The sequence below is a fragment of the Camelina sativa genome, chromosome 4 (assembly GCF_000633955.1).
Source record: "Camelina sativa cultivar DH55 chromosome 4, Cs, whole genome shotgun sequence".
Lineage (NCBI taxonomy): Eukaryota > Viridiplantae > Streptophyta > Magnoliopsida > Brassicales > Brassicaceae > Camelina > Camelina sativa.
In genome coordinates, this window is record NC_025688.1 from 5,624,985 (window position 1) to 5,636,035 (window position 11,051).

Below are 11,051 nucleotides of genomic sequence, written 5' to 3' on the forward strand. Positions count from 1 at the left end.
GGTCAAAGCAGCTCATCAACGCCTCAACCAGCTTCAGCGATGGGGGAAGGCCAGAGACAAGGCGCTCAGCAGCTTCACCAAGACTATCAAGAACTTCATGCAAAAGTTTAGCTGCTCGACTTCTACAACCACCATCCCTAGGTCTATCCCCGAGGACACCAGACCAATGCCAGGACGTCCTTCCGCAACCCTAGAGCGAACACCTTCCCCGATTCCATCTCCAGCACGTCAATCTTCATATGTGCCTCGGGAGCGTCAACCCTCACCCGCTCCTTCACGCCACTCTTCACACGAGTCTAGGGAGAGACAGAGACGCAGTTTGCGAGGTTCCAGAGCCTCCTCCAGTCGTCGTTCAACGCGTCGTTCTGCAGCTCAAGGTAAGCAAGAGGTTGAGCAGCAGGTCAAACATCAAGGCGATTATCCACCTACCAAGGTAGTTGTGCTAGAATCGGACCATGGTGAGTCCAGAGTCGATGACATGGAGTGTGACGAGCAGCCAAACATGTATCAGAACACGCAAGCGGTTGAGCAGCAAGTCGACCAACCAGCTGAGGTCACACCCGTGGATCCCAAACAAGGCGAAGGACAGAGTCAGTTTCACGCCCCTCCGTGGGCAAGCACAGACTCCTTCTTCTACTACTGAGGTACTCCGACCTTCCCTTTGTACATACCATTTCATTCATGCATTGTTTCTGTTGTGATTCTTAAATCCTCCTGCAAATTTTTCTTACACAGGAGACTGTGTAATTTAAGTTTGGGGGAGGGTTTGAGATGATGTATCTGATGTTGTGTTATGTGATTCTTATTTCAATTTTTTTCATCATATCATGTTTGAGTTTGCATGCATCTATTTGCATAGAAAAACTAAAAAAATTTGAAAAAAAAACTCGAAAATTTCCAAAAAAACAGAGTGTTCATGTAGTTTACACTTGCATATTAGGATTGAGTCTAGGTTTATTCATATAGGGTTATTGCATTTAGCATAGGGCTGATGATGATTGTAACCTTCTTATCATGTTAGATTCAATAGGATAGGATCAAGGCCCTTGTTATTAGTTCTTTGATGCTTGTTGATTGAACTTGAAATTGTAAGATTGAAGAATGTTTTGAATTGATATCATTTCCTATCTACCTGAACCTAATCCTGACTTGCAATTATCCTGTTATGCATAGAAATTGAACTCATGGATACCACATACATACTTTGATTATCTTTCTCCTTTTTACCACCCTTGTTAATCCAAGTAGTTGATTCCCATCTTTGGAACAGTTCCCCGCACCCTTAACCAACCCTTCTTTCAAGTCAATTGTATTCTTGAGTGTCAGGCCTTTTTCCGAGTTGAGCTTGTTAGAAAGTGTTAGGTTCTAACCGACAAGAGTATGATCCTATGTAGTTCTAGTTCGCGTTATCCAGACTAGTAGGACTAGGTGAGAACTCGATTTTGGGCATTGGGTATGGATTTGTGCAGAAAAGTGAAGAGTAAAAAAGAAAGTAAAGGGTAGAAATTCTTTAGGAGGGGGATGTGTTTTCAAAGTTTACAAGTCTAGTAAAAGATTTGGGTTGGGCAAAATAATGAGTTACTGGTTCTGGGCATAATATGAAAAGATTAGACAAAGAAAAGAAAGTAAAATGTTTAAGATGTCTAGAGTCCTTAGAAGAAAAGAAAAAAGAACCTTACTGATAATAAAGATTTCCCAATCCGCTAGAATGATAAGAAGTGAACTCCTCCTAAGACCAAGTCTAAAGAATGAAAGAATGAGTTTGAGATGAAGTTTCTGATGAAGGGTAGAGATAGGACCAACTTCGGTTTGGAATGTTCTTTGGGTAGACAGGGCGTTGCTCTTGTATGTATCAGTTGGTTTCAACCTTTAGCCTTCTCTTAAGCTCAACTCCTTTTCGTGAGAGAACTTTGTTCTGTATTGATAAAACCACTTGAGAAGGAGACCATCTATGTCTCTGACCTTTTACCCTAGCCAAATGAGTTCAATGACATTGCTTAGCTTGACTCATGGTTCTCTGTTAATGAATGTTATGGGGAATGATTGATAGGATTGCATGCGTAGATTAAAGAAATAAAGTTCTTTCACCATACATCATAGAAATGAAAACAAGGACCTTGATTCTAACTACTCTATTCAGCATGTTTTAGGTTCTGAGACCCCATCTTCACACCTCTTCTCCATATTTTGTTCTTGATCGTTTGCTTGAGGGCAAGCAAAGAATAAGTTTGGGGGAGTTGATAAGTCTATATTTTGTCTCTCTTTAGCATATATTTATCATGCATTTAGCTAGGATAACTAATTGTTTTACATCATTTTCTAGTCTTTTCTATACATTTTGCATGTCTAGGTAGTTCTTGCATCATCCTAGCATGCATTGTGCATTTCGGATTATTTCAAGTATCTAGGAGACGTCGGGAACACGTTACTCGAACCGTCGATCGAGTCAACCTCCGAGCACCTCCTCCGAGCTGTTTGATCGAGCCAGTCTCACTCACCGTCGATCGAGCCATCCTCACTCACACTCGATCGAGTCGCCTCCGTTCTAGTCATGCCCCACTTCACTCAAGCCACCCAGGTTGAGCCAGGATTACATTCGACGCGCACGGACTCGATCACACATGTGAGGAAGAAAGACGTTTGGTTTCACACGCTTCAAGAGATCACCGAACCGACGCTTGACCTTGTCGTTTTAAGTTTTAGTGCCTTCCATGTTGGACCACTATATATATATTTTGTTAAGTCTTTGCTGAGACATCTTATCTTTTAGATCGTATTGTTTTCTTTTCCTTAAGGTTAACCTAGCCACCAAATACGTTCTGAGACTTTGTATTCCGATATCTTTGAGATTATTCAGTTTTTGCATTGGATTCCTTCTACAAAGTTGTTCATCTTATTTTTATCTACCTAATAATGCTTGTTTCAATGTTTTCTATGTTTGCATCCTTGATGATGATTTTTGGATCTGAGTAGTGTGGTAGTTCTTGAGGATGGGATAGATTAGGTGGAGGATCTTAGGATGTAGAGTGTTTAAGCTTTGATTTGTATGATTCCCTTATGGACTAGAGTTAGAAATACTTGTTTCTCTCTGATCAATTGGAACTAGGTTTTAGACATTTCCGCACCCAAAAGGTGTTCGATGAAATGGCTGACCAACTAGTGCCAGAAACTTACGTTCCTATCCTAAGAGATTAGTTGTCTAGGATGTTTGTTGACGTGAATGAACTTGTTTTTCATGCCATGCTTGATCATGTTTCTCTAGCGAGAGCTAGGTTTGGAAGTGGTTGAGTTTGAGTAGCTTCTGTCAAGAGATTGGATTAGTTAAGAAGTGATGTTCATTGTTTAGGGATGATTTGCTTGTGGCATGTTAAATACTCTATGGACTAGGATACTCCATCGGCATCAATTACTCCCATCCTTAGGACCTCTTTCTTTCTGATTTTTATTACATTCCTGAGACTATTTTGTTTCCTGCCTTTTTAGTTCATGCTTAGACTCGTTTATGTTTTTATTCATTTTCGCTTCTTGTCATGCATTCTCGTTTCTAGTTCTGTGACTCATTTTCGTTTTGCATTGCCATCGTTCTAGGACTGTTAGACAAACACTCTCTTTGAATCGGCTTGACTTGTGATTTCTTGATTGCATCTTAATTGTTAGTAAAGTTTTCCAACTGGATTGACACCTTAAGTATTACAACTGCATAAGGTTAATTGAACCTGCTAGGATAGAGACACAAAAATCTTAGTATCAACTGCTTTGCATATCAGTGCAAATCCTGTTTTCCATGAGAGAACTAAACACATCGAAAAAAATTGTCATTTTATTCAGAAAAAGATCACGTCATCACAACTGATTACATCTCTACAAAAGTCTAACTCGCAGATATTTTTACCAAGTTTTTGGAAGAACGGGAATTCAGTTCATTTCAGTCCAAGCTAGGCATTTTAAATCTCCATGCTCCAGCGTGGGAGGCGGTAATTCTAGTTTATGGTATATTTCAGATTTGTGTATATTGTATAGTTTCCATTCAATTAGACTTAGAACTTGTGCACTAAGTTTTGTACAACAGTATATATGCTCGATCTCAACAGATCTAATAACACACAGAAAGCTTTTTCATACATCGATTCTTAATTTATCAAAATTGTAGAGCGATTCGTTGGGAATGAATCGGAATTGAAACAACATCAAACATTCCACATACTCGATTAAAATATTATCTGTATTATTAATTCTTTTTTTACGGTAACATTATATATTTACCTTGACTAATCTTTACTATAATACATCTTCCATATATTTCCTCAGTCTAACAAACATTGATGTTTTGAAATATTTTTTTTTATCCTACAAAAATTGATGTTTTGTAAACTTCAAAAAATAATCACTCTAAATATTTAAAATTTTGAATTGTTATTTATTTAAAATTAAATAATATTTCTTTAGTCAAAAAAAAAATATATTTAAACTCAACAATCATTGTTTTCTTAAAATGTGTTTTTGTAATACACTAAATTTCATTTGATCTAAACTATAGTGACAAATATATAGAAAATTGACGCATTATATTTTGTATTCGTAAAAAATTAAAAAATAGCATTCCAAATATTATATTTAGTGTATTACAAAAACAAGAAATTTAATTGTTTAAAATTAATTAAATAAAGCCACATAAATATGGAAAAGAAATATGTTAGGAAAAAATAAAAAAACAAAAATCTATAATGTATTGTAGTTCAATATATATATATATATATATATATATATATCTAATATTAAAAACAATAATATTTACAATCAGAAATTAAATTCTCAATTTTAAAAAATGAATGAAGATAGACCCAGTAAATAGTACTAAATAAATAACATTTAAATGAATATATATATATATATTATTTAAATTAAAAATCAGCACTATAACAATTATATATATAGCACTATAGAATTGTAGACTTTATCTACAATTCTGAGTTTATGTATACCATCTCATATATATATATATATATATATATATATATATATATATATATATATAGTTCTACCAAACTGAGCTTTTGCAAATATATATAGTTAGTCTAATCAAACAATACAAAAGAATTTGAAAGTTTTGCAAATACAACAATGTGTAGATAGCACCCTAATAGCTCTATTCTTCAAAACTACAAAATAATAACTAAAACTTCACTAAATTAACTAAATTTGACAATTTTAAAAGAAAAGAAAATAAAAAGAATTGCCCTAGTTAATAGATCCTAGTTAATAGTATAGATATAGAGATTAATCCTCAAAACCAATAAATTATCATGTCTTCACCAGTCGGTTAAGTTTTCAGTTTCAACGATGCAAAGGATGCAGCCAGATCCAAAGCCACTTCGACTTGAGAAGCATCCGTTCCCTGAAACCAAAACACATTGAAGATTGTAAGACAAAACTAGTGTCAGGGTGCCATTGTCAAATTCGAGACCAAGCTGAAATCTACAACATCCGTGAACTGTACTAGATCCCAAGAAAAACTACATTGAGAAACTCGAGTAGTCAGGGCCTATACTCAATAAACTTTGCAAATTAATACAAATCCGTAGATGCCTTAGCCAAATCAGAGACTTTACAATTACTATGGCAGTTCGACCTCTAATAGGATTGTCTTAAATCTAATTCCGGATAATGGGCAAAACTCTCTAATACAGTTAAAGGATAATGTTCAGACTGGACAACTTTAAAGCAAGTACAAACAATATAACTTTGGGCATGACACCTGTTTTATCTACATATAATTTTATGTCAAAGTAAAAGAATCTGACACGCAAAAACAAAATAAAAATTGGCTTAATGTGACTGTTTGCTGCTAAGGATGCCAGGGTCTTAATAAGACCCACAGGAAACGAAAGACAAAAGACATGTTCACAAATAGTCATACCTGTCCTGATGCAAGACCATCTTTTCCTTTCCGTTGCCCGCATCTCCCGTTTAGAGGGACCATGACAGTTTTCAACCATTCAATAACGTCCAATTGCTTGAAATGATCCATCTTGTCTGGAACTCCCGCACACACAACCACCTTGTTCATGGTTTCATCTGTGCTGCAAACCACTACAGCCATCCGCTGCCAGATTCACCAAAACCTTATTTAGCATACTATTACTAGTTTCCATGTATAACTATTAAAAGTGAAAAGTGAAACGTTAAGAGAGTAGGGGTGCCTTTTTTTCCATGACTACTAAAGCGGCCTCTCGCACAGCTACTAAATCCAAACCCACATCAAGCTGGACAGTGCAGAAGGTCTTCCCATCTGATTTTGCGGACGCGGCTACCTCTGTTGCTATGTTGACAGCTTTCTTCAGGTTTTGCTCTGCAATTTTCTTTTGAGCTTTTCGCACTTTACTCTGCAAGGAGAAAAAAAAAAGAAAACCACCATTTTAGTATTCTGTTGATCGAAGAGTAGACAAATTTATGAACTGCAGGGGTGAAAAAAAAGGCATCACCTGAAGCAGAGCAAGCTTTGCCTTAATATCTGCCTTTCTAGCAGCTGGGATAACTGCCTCATCACAGTGTCTTTTCAAAGACTTAATTTTCTCTTCCAATGCACTCCCGTCCACTTTAAATGCATCATTTACTTCTTTTTCAAGCAAGGACGCCACATTCATCGCATCAAGAGCACACTCACCGGTCAGAGCAGTTATCCTACGAGTACCTGTGGCCACTCCCTCCTCCGATACAATAACAAACGCTTTGGCTTCACCAGTGTTTGTTATATGGGTTCCTGGAATAGTTTGTCAAAATAGCCATACTCAATATTTATTTCCAGAGAAGTGATATCTTGGTCACAACCACCAATGCAAACCCACCTCCACAAAACTCAGAGGAAATTGATAACCATTCATTGTTTTCAGCATCAGCCAAGAGATCATCTACCGGTCTCCCAATTGCCACCACTCTGACAGGATCGTAGGAGGCCTGAAAAAGATGAGCCAAGAGAAGATGCTATAAGAATTAGTAAAAACAAACTAAAAAAGCCTAGCAAGAGAATTTATTTAACTTACTTCCCCCAATACTTCTCTTAGACCCTTGATTCGCTTGGCTTCAGAAAGCACTGCTTTCTTGGTAAATACATCGAGTTTGTCCTTGATCTGCTTATTTACTATAGATTCGATCTTTCTCAAATCATTAGGCTCAATTGGCTTGCCTACCGACAATCACGCAATCCATTAGACTCTCGAAATAGACAATCAACATCAAAATTTTATTAATATATACTGTACCATGCGAAAAATCAAATCGAAATTTTTCAGGTAGAACTATTGATCCCTTCTGTTCAATGTGATCCCCAAACACTGTCTGGATTCATGAGAAATACATAGTTGTAAGAACCATTCGAAAATTAATGTAACTTTTTGGTAACATTGTATTAGCTAACGCATACATACCTTCAAGGCAAAATTCAACATATGTGTACAGGTATGATTTGGAGCAATCAGCTTACGTCTCTCATAGTTAACCTGCACGCATTAGAAATCAGAGATAAGGAAAACACTAAACTTTTATATTTTAGATAATACCGTGTAAAAGTAAAAAAGAGACAAACCACCGTATGAGGCGAACTGTTTACCTTGCAGGTCACTTTATCCCCCACCGATAACTTTCCAGTTTTGGTAGAGAGACAACCAATATGCAGAACAAAGCCTTTAACTGTTTTCACTTTGCATACTTTGAATGTACCAAATGAGCCTTCTATAAGACCTGTATCAAAAATCTATTTGCCAGAGTAAAATGTAAGGTGCACAGATTCCATATACAGATAAATCATGGAAAATGTATCAAAACCAAGTTCATATAAATTGGTTAAAGAACCATAGTTAGTATATGCACAGCTAGCTGTCAACAAAACCTTCATAAATTAGAAAGCAAATCCGGCAAAATAACAACATCTCAGCATTTACGGACCAATACATAAAGCCAAAATATAAAATTATGAAATAATGCAGTCCACTCAAGATTAACATGATCGGCACAACAGTTTAATGCTTACATTTATGTGATTGGAAATGAAAAACATGTATCAAACTGAATAACATAACAAGTATCTACGTGACCACCCTGCTCAGGATAAAAACTAGTAGATGCTAATATAAGCCCCACATCATCCCCACTAGCAAAACTTTCCAGTAAGAGAGAGCCAGTGTAGATAGCTTTTACTTCGGTCTCGTGATCCTGTACCAAAAATCAGGAAGGGTTATTTAACACTTCACGCCCTAGCATCTTCTTTCTCCCTTCTAAACAAAACTATAACAGTTTAGTTTAAATAAGACAAACCTTAAACCAAATGTATTTAAAAGAATCATCTGTTGCGGTAACGCCAATTTTGAGCAACGTTGATGTAGCATTAACATCCATGACGATTCAACACCAGCTTGGTGCAACATTATTGACATCGTCAGTGGCTAATCAAACAGTCATAGAAAGGAAAAAATGTGAAAAGAGCACATATAATTGGAATACATTTTTCTGGGCACTTTTGGATCTATCCTTGAACTCTTTCATGTCTTTATTGAAAGCGTCAATATCAACCATCAATCCTATCTCGTCAGCCATCAACTGATACACAGGAACGAGGTTTAAGAAAGAGCACATACAATTGTCACAAAGAACTACGAATGATTTAAAATACCTGAGTCAAATCTATTGGGAAACCATATGTAGCCCACAAGTCAAAAGCAATCTGTAACAACAAAACGAGTATGTTGAGAAGGCAATGAGTTTTCTGTTTACTGCAACATTCAAAATGAAAAAGAATAGAATTCTTAAGAAGCATGCCTCTCCACTCAGTATATTCCCCTGAGCTGCTTGAGCAGCTTTACGAAACTTTCCAATTCCCTGCAGTGAGAATTTGAAAAGTCAATTATCTGAAACTGTTCATGCACTCACTTGTCCAACAAAGAGTGTTTGTTAACCCATGTCCAAACACCCATTAAACAGAGTGATGTTGGAATATGAAATGTTATACAAAGAGATAAATTGGAGGTAGGAGTTGTTTCCAAAACATCAATGCACCTTTTCCAAGGTCTTGCAAAAGCTTGTTTCTTCTTCTTCTATTATCTCTGTGATCTTCTTTTCATGCTCCTTCAGCTCGATAAAGACATCACCCATCACCCGAATAACAGAACCAACAAGTCTACAAGTTAAGCACAAAACTGATCAGTGACAGACACAGTCATACATAAGAAGTTGAGATGTGTAAGGACATATAAGTTGCATTTACATAATTACAGGACCGAAATAAACATGTTCCAGCCCATAAACAATAATACTTGAACAATATACCAACAATTTAATGTATTAAATTCTTACCTGTTGAAAAACCCTTCCTCAGCTTTTAAAATCTCTTTTCCAAAGCGAACTGCTCGACGAAGAATACTCTTCAGAACATGCTCACGGCCCTCATTACCTGCAAGAGGGTGTTATACTAGGAAATATTCGCTAAACAACAAGAAAGCATTTTAATCTTTGTTTGAACACATTGACTAAGATAGTAAGAAAATTTTAAGAAAATCATTATGCGCAACTTAGAAACGAATCAAAAACACTTTCTCCTAAGAATGTAGAGTGATCAGCTAAGTTTGAGTAGAGGTCTGAACTCAAAACAAATAATAAAAATGCCAAACGTTGAAGGGGCAAAAAGAAAAATGTTAGAAATGAGAGATGAAAAAAACGTAGTACCAGGACGAGATCCATCAGCAATAGCAATTGATAAAGTCCTAATATGATCAGCGACAACTCTATATGCTGTGTCAACTCTGTCAACGTCGTCCTGACCAACTTTTCCAGAGTATGGCCTAGCTCCCGTGGCCTAAAAACCACAAGTTAAGATTCAGAATAATTAGGGAAAGGACCAGTCTAGAGAATTATAATTCTTATACAGAGAAAAAGGCATGAAAATTGATACTGTTAGTAAGGAATTGATCTCCAGGAAACGCATACAATAAAGCCGTAACCATGTTACTACAAAAATTTCAGAATAAACTGTATTCTATCACAGAGGAAAGAACCAGAGACTATCAATCAAATTCACAGGATTACCAAGACCCATAAACCAGAGGATAAAAGATAGACCAGAATGATCTCTGGGACTTGCACAGCCGTAATATACAAACAGAATGTCATAAAAGGTTCCCTCAAATTACCTTTTGGATGTCATCGAAGATAGGCAAGAAGACATCTGTATCATAGTTGCTCATTTTATTCTGAAGAACAGATGTCAATCTCTCGAAACCCATACCAGTATCGACATGCTTAGAAGGCAGAGGTTTCAGTGGGCCAGCTTTTTTTTCTCTGTTGAACTATTTGGGAAATACACATAAGAGGCCAAGAGAAAAGCTCCAAGTAGCGGACGAGGTAATATAGAGCTGCAGTTACATGATCTATGTTATGAAAAAAAGAGACAGAGAGAGAGAGTTTGTACCTGAATAAAGACAAGATTCCATAATTCTAAACAAGTTGGATCGTCCTTGTTAACTAAGGATGCGGCATCACGGTTACCAACACGATCGTAATGTATCTCAGTACAAGGTCCACATGGACCTGTGTCTCCCATTTCCCAGAAGTTGTCCTGCAAATTGAAATGACAAGGAAGGCTAGCATTTAGAAAACGACAACTGCAGAGGTTAAAAAAGTCAAAACAAGAACAAATGGATCGGATCATTGAGAAAAGGAAGCAATTTCGTAAAAACAGTAAGGAGGAAGCAAACAGACTTTGCAACCAAAAGGCAGGACACGTTTAGATGGGAGAAATCGCAGCCATATATCTCTAGCCTCGTAATCAGGTTGAAGGCCAGCTTTCTCATCACCCTCAAAATAGGTAGCGTAAATTCGATCAGTTGGTAGCCCATAGACCTGAGGCAGAAAAAACAGGGAGGCCTATTTGATCAGCTCTCAATGAAATAATATCCAAGGCAATGAAAAGAGAAGAATAACTCTATAGGATTGTGACACAATGAGAAAAATGCTTCACTGTATATACAAAAAAAAAAAAAAAAAAAAAAAAAAAAAAAAAAAAA

At 36.6% G+C, this 11,051-nt stretch overlaps 1 pseudogene; it reads right to left on the reverse strand.

Annotated features, from left to right (window-relative positions):
- LOC104783567 overlaps positions 5,085 to 11,051 on the reverse strand; it is a 7,687-nt pseudogene continuing 1,720 nt past the window's right edge.